General features: G+C 46.3%; 1 protein-coding gene across 1 annotated transcript in view; it reads left to right on the top strand.

The window, feature by feature from the left end:
• Positions 1-2,323: 2,323 nt before the first annotated feature.
• ELOVL5 (ELOVL fatty acid elongase 5) overlaps positions 2,324-19,279 on the top strand; it is a gene marked incomplete at its 3' end in the record, with an annotated part of 36,820 nt that continues 19,864 nt past the window's right edge. The window contains exon 1 of the mRNA XM_081997450.1: positions 2,324-2,354. The remainder of the gene's footprint in view (positions 2,355-19,279) is intronic.

Genomic DNA, 19,279 nt, shown 5'->3' with positions numbered 1-19,279 from the left:
CAGCGCCGGGGCTCCCCGTCCGGCGGCTGGGCGGGGTGCGGCGCGGCCGCCCGCGCCCGGAGGAGGAGGAGCGGGGCGGGTACCGGATGGGGGCCGCGGCAGGCGGGGGGCGCCGCTCCGCGGGGCGCGCAACAAGTGCGGCGGCGGGGAGCGGGGCGGAAGGCGGGCTCGGCGCCCGACGGCGAGCGGCAGGGCCGCGGCCGGCAGCGGCGGGCGGGACGGCAGGCCGGGGGGTGGGGGGGAGAGAGGGAGGAAGGGAGGGGTCGGACGGGGCGGCGGAAGGGCCGGGGTTTTCGCCGGGAGCGTCTTTCCCCGGTGCAGTTAGTCAAGAGCATGATGCAATCTCGCATTGCCATGGCTACTGCATCCCCGGGCGGCGGCGGCGGCTCTTTCCGCCGTGGCGGGGTTGCAGAGTCGGGAGGATTAATACGGGCGGGACCCCCCCCCCGCCCGGCCCCCCCAGCGGCGTTTAACGGCGAGGAAACGGCCCTGGGCCGTACGCTGCCTCCCCAGGGAGCCCCGAGCGGTGCTACGGCTCCAAACGAAAACTGAAAATCACAAAACCCCTGACCCGTTCCCACCCCCGTGGCTCACGGAGGCGCGGGGCCAGGCGGGCGGGCGCCAGCAGCCTCGGAGAGTGGCCGAGTGTCGGCGGAGGGTCGCGTCGGGAAGGCGGTGGTTGCTGCTGCTTCGTCGTCTTCTTCATTTTCTTCATTTTCTTCATCTTCTTCCTCCCTGAGCCCATAGTCTTGATCACTGCCCCTGGCCGCGTTTCTGGTTGAGAGATGGGGCCGCTTTTAAAATCCAAACGTTTTTTTAAAGAGGACAAGCATTAGGAAATAAGTAGACAAGGAGGGGCACGCCACGGAAATGTGTCAGTATGTCAGATGCATATGCGGGGACCTTCTTAAAAACTTTATGACTTTGCTTTTATTTCTTCCACCTCCGGGAAACCCTCGGGCACCCGCTTGGGGTTATGCGGAATATCGTCATCTTGGGCAATTTTAAGTGTTTTCTCCTTCCCTGCCTGCGCTGGCTGCTTTTCTGCCCTCATCCCTCCCGGCTTCCCAGGGACGCAGCCGCTGAGGATCCGGCTCCGGAGAGCTTTCCGGCACGGATCCGCGCTCTGACCCTGCAGGCAAAAGGCCAGTTCTGCAGACCCGGGCAGGAGTAGTACCACTTTGGCTGGCTCCGTTAAGGGCTCCTGGCAGATGACACGAGGCGTTCCTGCCTCCGGCAGCGGGGTGTACTGCCTGCTCGGTGTCCCAGCCACGGTTGAATGGCAGTTCAACGGCTAACTGGTATCCTCAGTGCTTTGGGTGAGCTCTGGTGCTGGGGGATTTGGGACCACGGCGAAAAAAGACAAGCAAAGAGCTCAGCCGGCTGCTAGCAATGGCGAGGGAAGACAAGGCAGGGGCATGGCTGCAGTTAGGATGCTTCCGATCAGGAAGTCTCCGAAACCGCTCTGTGTAAATGGAAACACGCCCTGCAGCTGAAACCAGAGGAGGGCGAGTTGTGCAGGCGTCTCTGGCAGGGGCACAGCCTTTCGCGGGAGTTTTGGGCCAGGTTGCTTCCAGGGTGAGGTTATCTCTGCGAGAGCAGCTCCCCGCCAGGACCTGGCAGCCTGCCTAAGCCGTTGGCTTAAATGATCGCCGGTGGCCCCAGCTGGATGGAGGGTTTTTGCAGCCGTCAAGTTTTTCTAGATGCAGGCTAACGGTGTTGCTGCTGTTAAGCTGCTAGCGTAGAGGGAGGGAATTTATTTGTTTTTAATAGGAACTTGTGAATTAACGCCGAAGAGTTTTGCAATATAACTCTGATACTTCACTCTACTCCCTGCTGGCTCCTTCGGCAGCCTGAGGTTTTTCTCTGCTGTTAGAAAACTCCGTCGCTAGAGAGAAGTACTGGTGTGTCCTCACTGCTGTGAACAGAAGTTGAAGCTGCATCAGGGAGAGTAAGCCTGTGGCACACATGATCGTCTGATGCTGTTTAGCAATGAAAGCTGGAGTTTCTTATAAAAGTGTTCGTGTATTTGGGGTGCGCTAGCCGTAATCTGTTTTTTCAGAGCAGCGAGTAGCCAAGGCGTGTGCTCTGCCCCTGGGGGAGCTGTACTTGCACGCACAGAGTGAGTATTTCCATTGAAAACTTGGGGTGCCTGGAGGTGGCTGGGGTCAGCTGGGTGGAGATCCCTTTCCAGCCTTACACAACCTGAGGAGCAGATGAAAGGGACCACTGCGCTGACTTTGCTGAAGTTCAGAGTGGGTTTGCCCTCCAAGCTGCTGTTGCCAGCGGTTGTGGGTCAGGGACACTAAAAGATGTGCCAGAATATTGCTGGATTTTACCGAATTTCCTACAAGGTACGTGTTACATATGTAACACATGCTGAAAGCCCTTAAGGATGTTTTTGTGTTTTTTATCCGTAAGCAGCTAAGTGAATTTATCGTAAGTGGTCTAACTTAAGTCTCCTGTGTTTTAGTGTTCAAATGCAACCAGAGAGAGTAGCAGTAAAATGAGTATGCCATGGAGCTTTGTCTTGCAAGCTGGGGAAGTGTCTGGCTGTTGGTCTGTTTGCCTCGCTGTGCTTTTTAAAACGCAGTTACGCTTTCTGTGTATTAGTATCTTTTACATACCAGCAGCTGATCAAATGAAGTATCTCTGACTAAAACTTGTGTGTATTTGGTACATAAATATAGCATTATCAAGGACACTTAGTTTATGTGCTGTCTGGATATACTTATTGCAGTATTTTTAGTAAGTTGATGTTGTCTCTGCATTTCTCAGCAAGAATTCCTCTTGTTGCATTCCTTGCCTTTAGTACAGCCAGAGTTGAAATAAAATATTTTGAATTCTCTGGTCTAATCTCTTCTTTCCCTGCTGACCTTCATTTTGTGTTGTTTACAAGAGGAATGAATTTAGAGAAGATACAATTAACGGGGGGAAAAAAAAAAAGTAAATTGGAAATAATACCATAAATTCACCAGGCAGCACCTTTAATTGCTCCTTCTTTTGCAGCTCGCTAGGAGCAGATTTTTGGAAATACGCAGATTCGGATTTTTGGAATGACGGTGGAACTGACAGTATTTTAGGATTTCAGGCTGACCTGGTGCTCAAGTCTGGCAGCCGCAGGTGGAAAGCGCGGTGCTGAGAGGCATCCAGAGCTGCCCCTTGGGAAGCATATTCCTTGTATGTGACATTTGGTTGGTAATTGGTTAAATGCTCTTAAGTACTGAGCTGACCTCATTCCTTTACCTTCCTCATTTTTTGGGCAGCAAATATTGCAACATCAAAAGCTTCTGTTTCTGCTGAGTTAAGAAAAAAAACACACCCATACAGAGCAAGGTGGTGGTGCTTACAAGGTTAAAATACTTGTCTTCTGCCTGTCTTCTAGTGGTCTCAGCAGTCCTCGCTCCATGGCGGACGAAGCGAGTCTCCCCATTAACGCCGCCCGCGACCCACCCGAGACAGATCTTGGGGAGAGAAACAGCAGTTGCATACGGTCCCACGTTAAAACAGCGTCATGTCTCTGTGTCCTGTCCCCCTCTGTCCCCCTTGGAGCTAGCGCTAAAAGGATGTCACCGATGAGCCTTCATCCTCGGTCCTGCCTGCCGCTGCCCAACAGGCAGGGCGGGAGCGGGGTGGCGGTGCGGGGCAGCCATCGGGTGGGAGGGTGGGCTCGGCGGCATTTCGGGCATCACCTTGACGCTGGCATGGGAGATGGCTTAGGCAGCTCTCTGCTTGCTGCCCGGCCAGGGCTCCTGCCGCGGAGGCAAGCGGCCAGAGCTCCCGCGCCGCGTGCAGAGTCGTCTCCTGGGACGGGTCGTGCCGGAGAGGCTCCTTCGAACTGGGAAAGCCTTTTGGACTAAATGGGCTCTTGGTGGCGTGTGGGGTTTTTTTGGTTTTTTTTTTATTCCAGACATGGAGGGTTTGTTCTCGGACTTTGAACAGAGGCAGGGATGCTCTTTCACTGCTGAGGAGCAGAGCCACAAATACCTCCACCTATTATTTCTTGGTGTTTTTTTTACTCTCGTGAGCGGCATGCTGTCTTGAGATGCATCATAAAAGCAAACTCTGTTGCCTGTTCAAAGCTACTAAAGCTCCACCTGATTTTGGCAGTTCTTCATTTAGATCCTGAAGGCACGTATGGGTGATGGTGCTGTTTGCTATAACCTCCCCCGCATAACTGAACCATTTGCTCATTTTGTCCTCTTAATCTCAATCCTCTTTCATTACCTTCTTTCATTGCCATGTCTGAAGTTAGTCGCAAAGGGGTGAGATCTATAAAACTGTTAAACATAGGAATACTTTTGGGGCTGTTGGCCTCAACTCTTTTCGGTAGTGCTTTTGTTTTCCCGTTTTTGCAATGTACAAAATGACGTTCTTCTGGGATGCAACATATGCTTTTGAAAGCTGTTTAGCTATGTAATAGACTTAAGAAATAGCTGCTTACTTCATGCCGGTCAGAGCACACTTCTCTGTGTGCATCCAAACACTGCACAAAACCGACAATACTCCTTGTAATCTGTAGCTGTTTTGTCATATGCAATATAGTCGCCGATTTGTTTTGTGATTCTTAAACGTGTTAAGAACGCAGAAGATTCCTGAAATCCAAACGGTTCATGCACGCTAGCACTGGAAACACTTTTTCCCTTAGGTGGAAGATCACACACAAGGACGAATGAAAAGGATAATCAATGAATTACATAGAAGTTAGTGGGTGTAAAAACTTATTTCCAGTTCAAATTGCTTTGCTATGGCCTTCCCTAAGGCTGTTTAAATTTGGTATTGCAGCAATACCTAAGAGGGCATTGCTTAGGCTGACGTCCCCATTCCTAAGTGCTGATGGGTGAAAGCGGTTTATATCTGAGCTCCTGAGGGCACCGAAGCCTGTTCCCTGTGTCTGACAGAACAGCAGTTATATCTCTGTTTGGTAAAGGTATTGCAAACAATGACCTGGATTTATTTTTTTATTGATTATTTTTTTGTTGATCGTTTTAAACCAAATAAGTGCGGCCTCCAATCTTACTGTGGAGATAACTCATAGAGCTGCTGTGGACTGTGTACACAGTGGCTCTCCCTAGATCTGTTTAATGAAATTAATCTCCTGAAATTTATTGTCTTGGTTTCTCTATTTGTGTTTTGTCATTTAGGACATATTATCTTACAGGTAAATAAGAGCACAAGAGCAAACTTGTCCTAAGTATGTGGTCAGTAAATGCTTTCCTGCTGTGTTTGATGCATTAGAGAATTATTTAATTTCCTCGATGAAGTGGTTGACTCATATGAAACACAAAGTGTCAAGCATTTAGAAAGCACAATGGCAGACTAAGAAATTCCGTTACCAGGTGTAGAGATTTTACACATGCATGCTGCTAAGTGTAATTGTCACTTCTCCAAGAACAAATGAATCATGCTACTTACGCTGAACTCAGTGCTGTGAATTAAGAGTTGGTCTCAGCATCCCGTTGCATCTGGGTATTTTGCATGCCCTTATTAAAGCATTATTAGTTGTAGAGGTTGTGCTTTATTAATGACAGCTTTCTTGATGACCAATGGCATACTGAGCAGGTAGAAATATAAAAACTTTTCATGAACTTGTATTTATGCAAAAGTTGCCTGCATTTAATTGACCTCCATGTCAAAGCTTCATACCGAACATTTGCCTGCCATGTGAGATGCTTTGGGCGATGACTAAATATGCTGAGTTGCACTAACATTTACAGGAGACAAAAGTTGCTTGTACAAAGCTAGAACAAACGTGGAATAAACCTTTTTTCCTGCATTTTCCAATTCTGCCCTGTCCTTTGATCCCTACGTAATCCTACCCTTTGAGACACGGGGTCAGTGATTTGAATAAAGTGACTGTTCCTCTTCTGTTATCGCTTGGAAGCTCTCCTCTCCCTCGGTGACCTCGAGAAAACTGTTTCTCTTCTTGCCAGCTGTCTTTGCTCTGACTGGAGGGTAGTTGCTTTCTTCCTACACACAAGCTCGGGCTCTCTATTGTAAAACGTAGACTTGATTTCAAAAAGGATGTAGTCTTGATTTCAAATAACATTACAGCTTTTAAGGCATATGCATGCTGATGGGCATACCTGTTGGTGTTACAGTTCTTAAGGATGTTACCAGTGTTAGATGAAAACCAGCAAGTATTAATTTGCAGAATAATGCAGTTTAGCTTATTAAAGTGAATACACCTTAAAGTATCTTACGGTTTTAAGCCATATGTTTAGCTAATTAATTCATAAGCATGCAAGTTTGCATTGCTGCCTGTTTTGCTCTTTTTTTCTTTTTTTTTTTTTTTCCCCCCCCTCCCATTCCTTTGTTCTGTTACAAACTTGCTGGGAAGCGTTTTGGATTAAGGCAGTGTTTCTGCTGTGCCCTTAGGAGCTAAGGAGCTCCTAGCAAGTGCTGGTTAACTGGGAAATGCCTTCTTCCCTTAGATGCTGTACGCTTGCGGGTTTGGAGCAGACTGCAGCTTGGTGGAGGAGCTCCTCTGCCTCTGCTGAGTTCAAACCATGGCATCTGTATTCAGATAGTGGTCTTGAAGATCAAATCAGGTCTTGAAGCTCTTAGAAATGAACAAAAGTAATCTGCCTGTACGTTTGCCACTGTTTTATCCATTGTCAACATAGGGGTCCGAACATAGGGGACTAGTTCTTGAGCTGGTCCTGTGTCCTCAGGTTTGGTTCCACTCGAGATGATGAAGACTTGGGAAACTATAGGCCTTTATACCTTAATCTTTATAGGCTTCCTCTTAGATATGCTATTTCTATGCACATAATTTAATCAGAACGCTTCTGTTAACCTTTTCGTGAAGGATTATCTCCTGCTCCTGGGTGGCTTTTAAAAATACTGATGTTTTGAATCATCATTTTGAGAATCATCTTCTAGACAAACAGTAGGGAGAACCTTTGACTTAAATAACAATAATTAAACCTTTAACTGGTCAGGAGGATGACATTCTCCAATGTTTAACATCACCCTGCCCTTTAGAAAAAGAAACTCGAGGAACCTTTCTGCCTGCTGGAGTTCAAATGGCATGCTAGTTTGGGTGCATGGCACGTGTGCTTACCGAAAAACATCTACGTGCTCAGTTCATTCATGTGGCTGCTCACATGCTTCTGAGCGAGACCTCATGTGGTAGCTGTAGGACAATGTTGGTAGAGGCACGGGAATCTGGATTTGGCTTTGAAAGACACAGTGACAGTTAGTTGTGCTTGCATTTTATGTATATTCTTACGTGAATCGCAGGGCAGCAGATGCTTATGGTGACTGATTCAGGTTTGGTGGTTCATTTCTCCTTTGCGGTACTGGCATGGAGAGGTTGCTCTTGGCTGATCACAGACCCTGTGAACTGGTGCAAGCTCTCAGCTCTTTGTCCTAAGTTAGGGTCATGCATTTATGCCTTGCGTCATGTACTCATGTATAGTGGCCTTTTGGCATGTTATTAAGCTTTACCTTAGTCTTGTGAGCTTGACTTACTGCATGCACGAAGCCTCGTTAATGGGTAAAACGCCTGTGCGTGTAACACGGTTCAGAACTTTCTTTTTTTATTAACATACGGGATGTCGTGACAGAAAATAAGCTGCTAGTCCAGCAGGCTTGGTTGCTTATGGATTTTTCTCTGCCTCCTTAACAGTCCTAAGCAGAAAAGCCTCTTGCAAAATATTTGAGCAGGTTTTTTTCATATTTTATTGAATTCTGACTTGCGTGCCACCCAGAAGGTGCAGCTTACACCACGGTCACCACTGCAGCCTCTTATTTGTTCTGGCTACAGCAGAGGTGGCTGGGCTTGTCTGGACTTGACTGTGGGCCAGGACATTCTGGGTGGGTGTCCCCATCACCTTCTGCAAGATGTTAAAACGCAGTGTGAGGGCTAGAGGAAAACACAAGTGCAAGGGAACACCAGCAGTATACACGGTGGCAGACCCGTTACACAGAGATGGAGAGAGAGGGCACTAAGCAAGTCGGTAAGGAGTACTGCATTTGGCAAGCCTTGTCTGCTCAGTTAGAAGTGAGACGAAAAAATACTAATACAGGTAGTCACAGAAAGGCCACCATGTTTCATTGCCCTGTTAATGCATGAGCTGCTGCTGGCTGCCTCTATTTGCTTATAGGTAAAAATTGTGCATGGGTGTAAGCCCTTTTTAGAGCCAGTGATGGTCACTTGTCACGAGAGTTTACGTGGTTGTAGCTCTGTCCTCTGGTTTTGCAGCCTTCATCAAGTAGCCAGGTAAATCTCCAGAGACCCTACTCAATCCCCCACTTCTACTTGACAGATTCCCGGAACCTCTAACTTCCCAGCCGTTTCTTCTGCCCGTTCAAAACCGTCGTCATCTCCCTTTGAAGCAAGCAAAAGCAGGCTGCAAGTCTGGCCATGCCTTGCAGAGCAAAAATAATATCCTTTGATACTTCTTTATATTGATTTCTTGTTCGATCACCACTGCTAAGTGGTTGCATTAAGGTACAGGAAGGGACGGCTAATGATGTTTTCAGTGGTTTTTCTCTCATTTTTTGAAGTCCATCTAATGGGCTTGTTCCTTCTAAATTCAGTGCAGAGCTCATTTAGATAAGATATTCAAATCTAAACTCTAGTTGAGCAATTGCAGAGCTGTCATGAATTTCCAGTTGTGCAGACTGAATACTTCTTGGTTTCACAAAACACGTCAGGCTCAGACGATGCACCAACACAGGTATCAGTTGCATATAGCACAGTTCAGTTGTCTAAGCATTTGTGGGGATTGACTTTGTGTCTTAAAATATACATTTAGGAAGCTGTTAAAATACAGATTTGAGTCCTGAAGGACGCACTTGGTGAGAACACGGCGATGTCGCCAGGTTTTAAACACCGTTTACAGTGTATGAAAAATGATCCTCTCGGAGTGAGTGCTTTACATCCTTTAGCACTTTGTTGCATCCGAAGGAGAGTTGTATGGCCTTGGGAGGAGGTGACTGTCTTTGAACCTGCAGTGAGAGGGACTGTAAGTGAATCGCCAGCAACACACACAGAGGAGCTTAGCAATGAAGTAAAGGGGTTTTCCAGCCCTCTCCCCACTTCGTTTTTCCTTGCTGCCTCTTTTCTCGCTTTCATATTTCATTCTGTACCTGTTTTTCGGGCTTTGCCTTTTACAAGCTTATTCACCCGATGCCCTGAGAGGTTATTTTACAGGACAGAGGAGCAGGGCTGGGGTTTGGGCTGAACTGATGAAGGAGCCCTAATCAGCCATCGGCAGCTCTGACATGTCCCTCCTTACAGCAGCATGGCTCTGCCGAGACCCCTACCAAATTCCCACCCACGTTGTCAGTCATTAATGTGAGAGCAGAATATTAACCAAATCTGGTTTATTTTTTTTTCCTTCCTGTGTTGCTCCACCACGTACCAGTTCCTGCGTGAGACCATGAACTTGAGCATTTAGCTTCCCTGGTCCAGAATAACAGGTCTATTTAGATGAAGAGTCCCTTTGCCACAGTTTACTTTGAGATGACACATCTGTGTGGAGGGACTTGTATTCCATGGAGATAAAAACATTGGTGGAGAAACAGCCTCCAACCAATGGAATTGTCTTTTGATATTTGAAAAATTGGTTCATGAAAGAGTATTTTTGCACAAAAGCATGTTTTGCTTTTAGCATGCAGTAAAAATAGAGCTGTGGTGGTGGCAAGATTCCGGAGGGGGAAACTTTCAGAGAAGTGCCAACATGAATAAGCAGTTTCTTTGCCTGAATCATCATTCTGCATGCTACACAGTCTGTACAAAACATATATGACATAGGTGCACTCAGAATGTAAAGGTTTGGGTTTACCTGATGAGTACCTCTTAATATATTGCCATCCGTATAATAGATGTGCACAGAATTTTGCTATAGAGGCTGAAGAGCTTGTCTTTTGCCCAGAGTTCAAAGAGCTGCTTTACAAGTGTGGCTGGTGAAACGCAACTTAATTCTTTCCTATCTTTCACTCCTGGCAAAATATAAGCACTTATAAAATACACCATAAGTTAGGCTTTCACTTTGCTGCAAGCAAACTTCGAACTTCCCGTTGAAATTTAGCCTTAGTCTACTGCACTCAAGGTGTGTCTCAAATCACTAGTAAGGTTGTTGATTATTGTTTCTTACAGTATAACATGCTTTAAGGCTGAGAATTACAGGGGATACTTCCCCTCTGTCTTCAAGGTCCTCAGCTGCAGGCTGACCAGTGTGTAGTAAGAGATTTTGGTCATGTTCACCATCTGTTTAGCTTTTAATGTCAATCTTTTTCTGTGTATTTCTTTTCATTAGCTCTGTTTCTATTGGAATACTTTTGCTGTGTTTAGATTGAATAAAACATTCAAGTTACCTTTTTTTTGGAAGAAGTCTGTCCTTGGTCTCCATCTGTTGGGTCTCTCGATGGTTAACGTTCTCCCCCTTCCCCTTGAGTCCTGCCCTCTCACATCTGACCTGCCTTAAGACGATCCTTAGTCTTGCAGTTTTCAAGAGGGAAGCATAGCAACACATCTTAAAATCTGTCTCCTTTGTACTCTGGACATTTCAGGGGTGTTTTGTTGTTTGCGTTTTACAGTGCAATAATCTGCCTGTTCATGCTGTTACAATTATATTTAAGATGTCTCTGTAAGTTAGCTCTGCATGACATTAACATATATCCTGTATGACCTTTTCTTGTTTCACGTTTTCTTTTTTCTGTGCAATTCTTGCACTTTTTACTAGAAGCATTCCCATATGTAAAATGAGGTGTGTGCGATGCATTTTATTTTGGCCTTCTCTTAAGAACATTTTAGAATTCTGCTTGAAAAATTCTGCATCTTTCTCTTTGTTTCATTCACCTTTCTTTTTGCTACGGTCTTGGTTTCTTGCCAGGTGCAATGCGATGGCTTTGCTCAGCTTCAGTCTGGTAAGACCTCCTTGTCACCTACGTGCCTGCCTCGTGCTGGTGCTTCTCTTGCAGCAAATGAGGTGGTGGGGTGGACCCAGCTGAAAGCTGATCTTCATGCTTGGTTGTTTTTTTGGGGCTACCTCAATTTGCCCCTGCTTCCCTCCTACCTGAGCAGGGTGGAGGGTAAGGAAGGAATGAAAGCATCCCTTGCAGCAGCGTCAGATCTGTTCTTGGTTGCCTCCTGGTCACCCCACGCGCTCTGGGTATGGTTTTATAGCTATGGACCTGACTGAATGGAGAGGTTGAAGGGAGGGTGAGGCCATGCGGCGGCTGTCAGCCTGAGGGTTGCTGGTGGGCTCGATCCGGCACCGTAACAGGTGTGAGAAGGAAAAATGCCTGTATGGAGGGGAGCTGCTCATCTTCAGGAACGAGTAAATTGCCGAAGACGTTGTTCCAGAGAGACGTCGCACAAGCGGCGAGGCAGAGGAGGTGTGTCTGGTACCCCCTTCTCCAGGGGACCGCTGCCCTGCGGAGGACGGGATAGCGGCGGGGTGGGGGAGGAAAATTCTTGCCTGCTGCTTGTGTGGGTGTTGGTTTGTCCCTGTATTTAAAGCAGATATATTATAGCAAATTACAGTACTGACGCTGCCTTTGCTCCGGTGCTTTTGAAAGCCTGAAGCAAGTGTAGTTAAAAACTGCCGCACCTTGACACTGAAGCTGGCGGTTCAGTCCAACTGGGTTCTTTGCTGGAACAGGTTTTAACAGAGGTGGGATTTCCACTGCACCAGGGATTTGTAGCCTCTTATTGACAGAAAAGAGTGGCTAAATTTTAGAGGGAACGAACTGACTTTGCTGGAATTCCCTACGTGACTTTTGCAGGTGCCTGAATTTTTTACATTACGAGCTTGTAGAAGACAGCTTGGCAGTTGTCAGATGTGTGGTCAGTGTGGGTGTTTTTTTAACTCCAGTGGTCTATTTAAAGCTCATAGAAGGAGTCAGTGATAAGATCACACCAAACTTTACCACTACAGTATTTCCTTTTAATTGCCTTGGTTGGTCTTTCTCCCTTTAAAATAAAGAATAAAATCTAAGAAATTGCAGTAATTGCCTCCTGGAGCAGGGTCGTCTGATGAAGTGAAATTTAGGAAAGTGCTGCCAACATCAAGCCAAGGAGATGTACAGGTAGAAATGCTTTCTTTTCTAACCACTTTAGGAGTCAGTCATCGTTTTCGGGAACCCCTGTTGCAGTGACGATTTGGTACCTTGAAACGTGCCGATTCTCAGCAGCAGTTGGTTGGGCACGGGTCTGGTGCAGGCAAGGACGTTCAGCTCCTCAGGACCCACCAGGCTTTTCAGCCCTGAGCTTCTGGAACAGAAATGCCATCAGCTGGTTGCGTGGTTTTGGCAACACTTCTTTTACAGCTGCGCTGTACAAGAAGGGAAAGGTAGGGAATGATCTGACTAATGCATCTGTAAGAAATCTCCTGTCTCACCGACTTTTGCCCCTGATATTCACTCTCAATACCCCTTGTCGGTCCTGAGCAGGAAGAAAACAAGGTCAAATCTTGCCTTGCATAGTGTTCACTCCTTTATCCTTTGGAAAGAAGATTAGATCTTCAAAGGCGGTTGCTTTTCTGAAATATGAGCCTATTATTTTTGTACTGTTTTGAAGGCATGGGGTTTAACAAGGCGCCCGGCAGCAGGGTTTTGTCCTGAGCAGCAGGATGCCATGGCATAACAGTTGTACCTGGAGTCATTTTTTTTTTTTTCCTTCTTTTCTCTTAATACTCAGAATGGTGGGAAAAGGAACATTTTTGGTACCGCCTTCTATTTAAAGCTAGCTGTCACTCGTACTTGCCTGACTTTTTTTTTCTGTTAGTGCTGTTCGCTATGTATGGTTGTACCGTCTGGCGTGGTGTTCAGCATCTTAAAATGAAGTCATCCAGCGTTGGTGCAGCTGCAGCCGTACAGGATTAACTCGTGTCTCACGGGGATGCAGCAGGAGAATAGAAAAGTTTTAAGGTGACTTTTCCTAACGTGGCCTGCCGCATGAAGAAACGGCAGCAAGGCAAGCCCTGGTGGGCATGTACAGCGTCCGTATGCATCTTTTCCTCCTTTAGGTAAAAGTGTAGAAATTCACCTCGCTTTTATTGAGGAATGTAACTAGTGCAGTGTATTACATGTATTTTTTGTGCGTTAGGGCCCGCCAGGGAATTCCACTTCTCCGGTAGCACTCCAGGTACTCCCCCACCCTCATTGGAAATAAAAGTAAGTACACAAATAAATACTTACCATGCTGTAACTTGCCTAAGGGTGACTTGTTTGTATGCCTTTTCAGTGTCATCTGGTTTCCCAAACACACGTGGTCCTCCAAAAGGCATCGTTTACTCATTTGCACACCGGGGCCGTAGCTTAGCAGGGCGTCTTAATTCAGGTTTTGTGTGCGCCGTTATCCCTGTACTAGCCAGTGTCGCCTGGTGTAGCATTACCGTCGTGACCGTCACCCGCAGCTCTCATCATCTGCCCCTAATTTCTCAGCTTTTTATTGGATCGCTGTATCTAGTCAGCACGTGAACCCCAGATAACCTTTTTTACTGGAAAGCTGCACGCAGCCGTTTCTTGCGTTGTGTGGTGTTTCACGTGTGCAGGAGACTTGCAGGTGCTTTTATGGGTCAGATAGCAAGCTTTCATATGTCAGGCTAAGACATGCAAAGAAGATAACAAAGAATTGGTTAGGTCTGTCCTATACTTTCAGTTTTATTCTTGAGATGTCCCCTGGGTTCAGACCTCGACGCAGCCGCGTTTTGGATGGTGGCAGATGCTCTCTCGGTGATACGACTCGGTGCCGCTGCTGCGGTGTGTTGGAGGAAATGAGTGTTCACATGGGAGGACGGCCTCACTTGTAACTCCTTTTTTTTTTTTCTTTCTTTTTTTCTCCCTACTTCTTGCTTTTTAAATTTTAACATGCAATTATCACATGTGGGCATTTAAAAAAAAAAAGGTAAATTGAAGCTTACTGTCTTGAAGCTACGCGGTACTCCTGAACTCTGCTACTAGTAATGGCCACGCAAGACTGGGCTTCTCTGGCCTTTGGACCTATTTCCATTTTTGCCTATTTTTGGACGTATTGTGGTTTCATTGGCTCTGTTGTTAGAAAAGCGAAGCCTTTTGACCATCATTAAAATAGGCTTTGGGGACCATACCTTTATTTTTTTTTTCTTGTGGAAGTGAAAAGTTGGTTTGAGTGAGGTGCACAAACAGAGATTAGAGGAGTCCCATTATTAAAAGGGAGGAGTTCTTCAGACCTTCTTGCAGGTGGCACTTGAACAAGAGAAAGGAGACACAAAATGAAAGTTGAAGTCCTTATGGCCCTCTGGACTTAGCTTTTGACTCCTTCATCTTCTCAGATCTTTCTTTAACTTCCCAGGCTTCCTCTGGCTGATTTGCCATTGTGAGCTGCAGCTAGCAGCCTTTTCCCAAGTGCAATGCCAGCACAGCTTTTTTTCAAAAGAGGGAGCTTCAGGTGAAAACAGTAGCTGTTAATTTAACACTCAGATACTGCTCAGGGAGGAGGGCTTCGGAGCAAAGCTGTATAGCAAATGCTGTGCTTTGGCCTTCTGTCCAAAAAAGTCAACTTGTAGCTCTTGTGCCATGTATATATTCTCCCTGTTTCCACCTGAGTTTGCTACAGACCCTCTCTTCTGTTTCTTTCCCATTTAAAAAAAAAAAAAACAAACCAACAAACCAGTTCTTTAACCCCCAGCCAGGAGTTGCCTGTGCAGTGTCCTTGCACATTTTATAGTTGCGTGCTATCACAAACACAGCAGTTGGATAAACCTGCGTGCCTTGCCTTTTCGTCCTCCCCGTTTTATTTCTGTAAATACTTTTGCAATCTGCACTTTATTACTCCAACAGCACCGTGCTATAAGCTGGCAATGGCAGGGAAATTTCCAGTGTCATGGTGCCGGGGCATGGGTGCAGCAGCCAGGCACAGGGTACCCCCTCGAGTGTTTTATTCCAGGAAAACGCGTGCTGTAGCGGAAAGCATTTTACCGTAGCGCTGAGGGATGCCAGATCTGCTGCTGCTAAGCGGGGCTTTGCGGAACGAGAGATCCTTATTTGTAGCTGAATGCATCCTTCTGGGATGGAGAGGCAGTGGTGTAGCACTGTCCTCCAATTCTTAGTACTTCCATGGGTGCATTTGTGTGGTTGCTTCCAACTTGCTCTTCCTCCACGGCCATCACCCTCGGTGTTTTCCCTCTGGCTCAAGTTACCCCGTGGCGCAGCAAGAGCTGTTGACTGCGAGGGGATGAAATGCATGCGAATGTCCTGATCCTAGGACGCTCAGATCCTAATTTGAGCTAGTTCAGATCTGCTGAAAATGTGCATAAACCTGCAAGGATCTATGGTTTGTCTTGAGTCACCTATTGGAAGATTATTAGATTCTGGTTTAATGAGGGATTGGGTATTGAGCACAATTAGTTATTCCATTTGGCAGTGTCCTTTCTTGTATTTGTTTCTGTCCTGTAAAACACTTTTAATTACCACAACTGTGTTTATGTATGAAGGTAATCACTACTGAAGGATTTGGGGGGGTGGAATGGCAGGAAAAGTAACGGCATGAAATCATCCCCCCAGTTAACTGGCCGAAGTCTTCCTTTGCCCCCTGCATTTTCGAATGTTTTGAAATACCGATGAGGTTAAACTCTTTGAGACTGGCTTCTCTCCTTTGTCCTGCCTTTTTTATGCTTCCCTGAGTCTTATACAAATCATTTACTTCTAAACTTCCTTACGCTGGTTCTGCCGGTGAGCGTGAAAGCTCAGCCCCGTGGGTCCCCAGGAGTCAGCAGCAGGCTGGAGGATTCGCCGCTGATGCAAGGTGGGACAAAAATCTGCATCGCTTTGCTAGCGATCGAGATGCAAAAGAAAGTTAAAATGCAAGAAGCTTTTTTAAAACAACACTGAAGTGCAAAATCCGCAGCACTCATGCTTCACCTGGTTTCCCATAAAATAAATGTACTTGCACTTTCAGATCAATATGGACTTACGATTTATTCTAAACTCCTCTTTATTGCTAACGTTAAGCATGCTTGGGATCTAAGAAGGTATTCAAAAAGGGCAAAAAAAGGGAATCTGGGATTGGCAGCAAGTTGAAAGGCAAAAGGAATACATGCAAGGGGCAGTTAAGGCTTTGGGAATAGAAAGGAGAAACTGAGCAGCTTTAGAAAATGTTCAGAAAACGGTTAACAGCTTGGATTATCGGTGCTGTCTCCCAGTTCTCAAGCAGCTGAGCATTTTCAATTCCAGTACATTTGCAACAGCAAACAGCAGCATGATTGTTGTGTTTTTGGAGGAAGGAAAAGAAGAGTCACCTCGGCAGGGGCTGGGAAACATCACTTCAACGAGAAAACACAATTCAAGAATTCCAAAATCGAGTGCCTAAAATTAGGCTTTGAAGTCCTAACTTACGGTCTTGGCTGTTTTCCAAGAAGGCTGGGCAGCCAGGCCTGACAGCGTGTTGCTCTTGTAAGCCAGCAGAATTATTTAGATGCCTATTTTTGGGAATTTTTTTGTTTGTTTGTTTGTTTTGTTTTTTTTGTTTTGGAACTCCAGTTCAGGCACTGAAATGTGAAAACTGGGATCTCTTGTTTCAGGGAGTTCTCAAGCAGCAGGACGAGAGCTGGAGGACCCTGCTGAAAGGGAGCAGACTCCCAGTGCTTTGAGCTTTCATCCCAAAATGTTTCATTGCTGCTGTTTGACTTGCTTAAAAAGGGCGGCATGGGACAGCGGGCAAACCTTTACGTTGTCCCGTGCCTTACCTTTGCACCTGAAAAATTGAAGTTACTCCCAGAAGAAACTCAAGAAACAACATTAAAATGTTAAAATTCTTAAATCACTTTTTGGCGTAAACCTCCCAGAATGTGTTTTCTGTGGAAAGCCTAGGAGAGAATTTCCTTTGAAGGGCAGGAGCTGGTAAAATACTTCAGTATTCAGTAGCCCTTTCCTCAGAGGGTAGTGATGTGTGTTAGAAGAGCAGGTTATCACTGCTGGTAACTGGTATGAAAAACTTTTATAAATACATTCAATATTATATATATAATTTATATTTTATATTCATTATATATACACATATATGTATATATACACAATATATTATTTATATTTGTGTACATTTGGTATTATATATATTTAATACATAAATATATATTTTTAAAAAATACACTGCAAGAAAAGCACACGTCTGTGTAGCCTTTGACCTGTATTTTTGGTTACCACACCAAGGAGCACTGGGGCCATCCATGCGTGGGCTGAGCGGCAGGGCAGAGCTCACATCTTCTGCCCAAGCACGTAGTTGGCTGCTGGAGTGTAGCGCACGTCCCACGTCATAGCGCCAGAAGTGGACCAAGGAGGCAAAATGTTCTGTGGATGTCCAAAAAAACCCTGTCTTGTCTAAATCCAGAGGATTTTTGAAAAAGTAGTATTTTAATGATGGGGCTCGATCTTGTTGGGGCAAGATGCAACTTTAGTCTTCATTATGTTCGTGTGCAGAACTGGAAGTCGAGTAATTTTGTTTTGTTTAAAAGAGCAGATATTCATTTTCCTGGATTAAATATTTGGAGTTGAAGGAGGAAAGCATCTTTCAGATTGTAAGCATGAGTGCTTCCAGACCCTGATCCAGCTTGCACTGGTAAAATTTGGCAGCAGAGAGGACAATTTCTTTCCTGTGCACTGTAGAAAGCAGGTTAGGAAAAAATAACTAGCGTATATAGAGGTACCTGTTTTAAAAAGCAGTGTGTGCCACAATTGGGTATTTTTTTTTTTCTGACCTTAGGTACTGAATAAGGGTATGGGTGTCATCTATCTGGACTTCTGTGAAGCCTTTGACACAGTCCCTCACAACTTCCTTCCCTCTAAATTGGAGAGATAGGGATTTGATGGGTGGACTGCTGGGTGGATGAGGAATTGGTTGGATGGTCACACCCAGAGGGCAGTGGTCAACGGCCTAATGTCCAGCTGGAGATGGGTGATGAGTGGTGTCTCTCAGGGGTCCGTATTGAGACCAGTACTCTTTAATGTCTTCATCAATGACCTAGACAGTGCTGTCAAGTGCACCCTCAGCAAGTTTGCTGTTGACACCAAGCTGAGTGGTGCGGTTGACGCGCCTGAGGGACAGGATGCCATCCAGAGGGACCTGGGCAAGCTCAAGAAGTGGGCCTGTGTGAACCGCATGAGGTTCAACGAGAGCAAGTGCAGGGTCCTGCACCTGGGTTGGGGAAACCCCCGATATCAATCCAGGCTGGGGGATGAAGGGATCGAGAGCAGCCCTGCCGAGAAGGACCTGGGGGTACTGGTGGATGAAAAGCTGGACATGTGCACTCGCAGCCCAGAAGGCCAACCGTCTCCTGGGCTGCATCCAAAGCAGTGTGGCCAGCAGGTCGAGGGAGGCGATTCTGCCCCTCTACTCTGCTCTGGTGAGACCCCACCTGGAGTTCTGCGTCCAGCTCTGGAGCCCTCAGCACAGGAAAGACATGGACTTGTTGGAGTGGGTCCAGAGGAGGCCACAAAAATGACCAGAGGGCTGGAACACCTCTGCTGTGAGGACAGGCTGAGGGAGTTGGGGTTGTTCAGCCTGGAGACGAGAAGGTTCCAGGTAGATCTCATTGTAGCCTTCCAGTACTTAAAGGGGACCTATAGGAAAGATGGGGACAGACTTTTTAGCAGGGCCTATTGCAGTAGGACCAGGGGTAACGGTTTTAAACTAAAAGAGGATAGATTTAGACTAGATATGAGGAAGAAATTTTTCCCAATGCGGGTGGTGAAACCCTGGCACAGGTTGCCCAGAGAGGTGGTGGCTGCCTCATCACTGGAAGCATCCCAGGTCAGGTTGGACGGGGCTCTGAGCAACCTGATCTAGTTGAAGATGTCCCTGCTCATGGCAGGGGGTTGGACTAGATGACTTTTAAAGGACCCTTCCAACCCAAACTATTCTATGATTCTATAACTTCGTTGCCTTGCTGTGGGATGACTTCTAGGTAAAGGAGCGTTCCTAGTGATCTGCTCGTGTGTGTGGTCAGCTGCAGAATTTGCTTGCTTTCAGCATTAGGAAACATGCTGATTAGAGTGTTTCAAATGGCCACTGGTTTAATTTTTCTGGGAGTCCATGTTCCTCTGAATTGGGAAACTATTCTAATTGAAAAAGAACCCTTGTAGTTGCTGCCGTTGAAGCAGTGTTTAATGTTGTGTGGCTGTTGGCTGGAGACTTGATGCATTTTCACATGACCCCCTCTGGAACAAAAGCAGATTGTTTCCCTCTGTTTTTCTGTTACACGGAGGAGTTCCTTTTGAAACAGTTTCTTTTTCTGCAAATTCTGGAAATCAACACCAGGAGTAGTTCTTCCTTCGCTGTGCCTTTTAC

Source organism: Phaethon aethereus (genome assembly GCF_964289735.1).
Source record: "Phaethon aethereus genome assembly, chromosome: 3".
In the NCBI taxonomy this organism is placed as follows: Eukaryota; Metazoa; Chordata; class Aves; order Phaethontiformes; family Phaethontidae; genus Phaethon; species Phaethon aethereus.
This window is presented reverse-complemented; position numbering and strand designations above follow the sequence as displayed.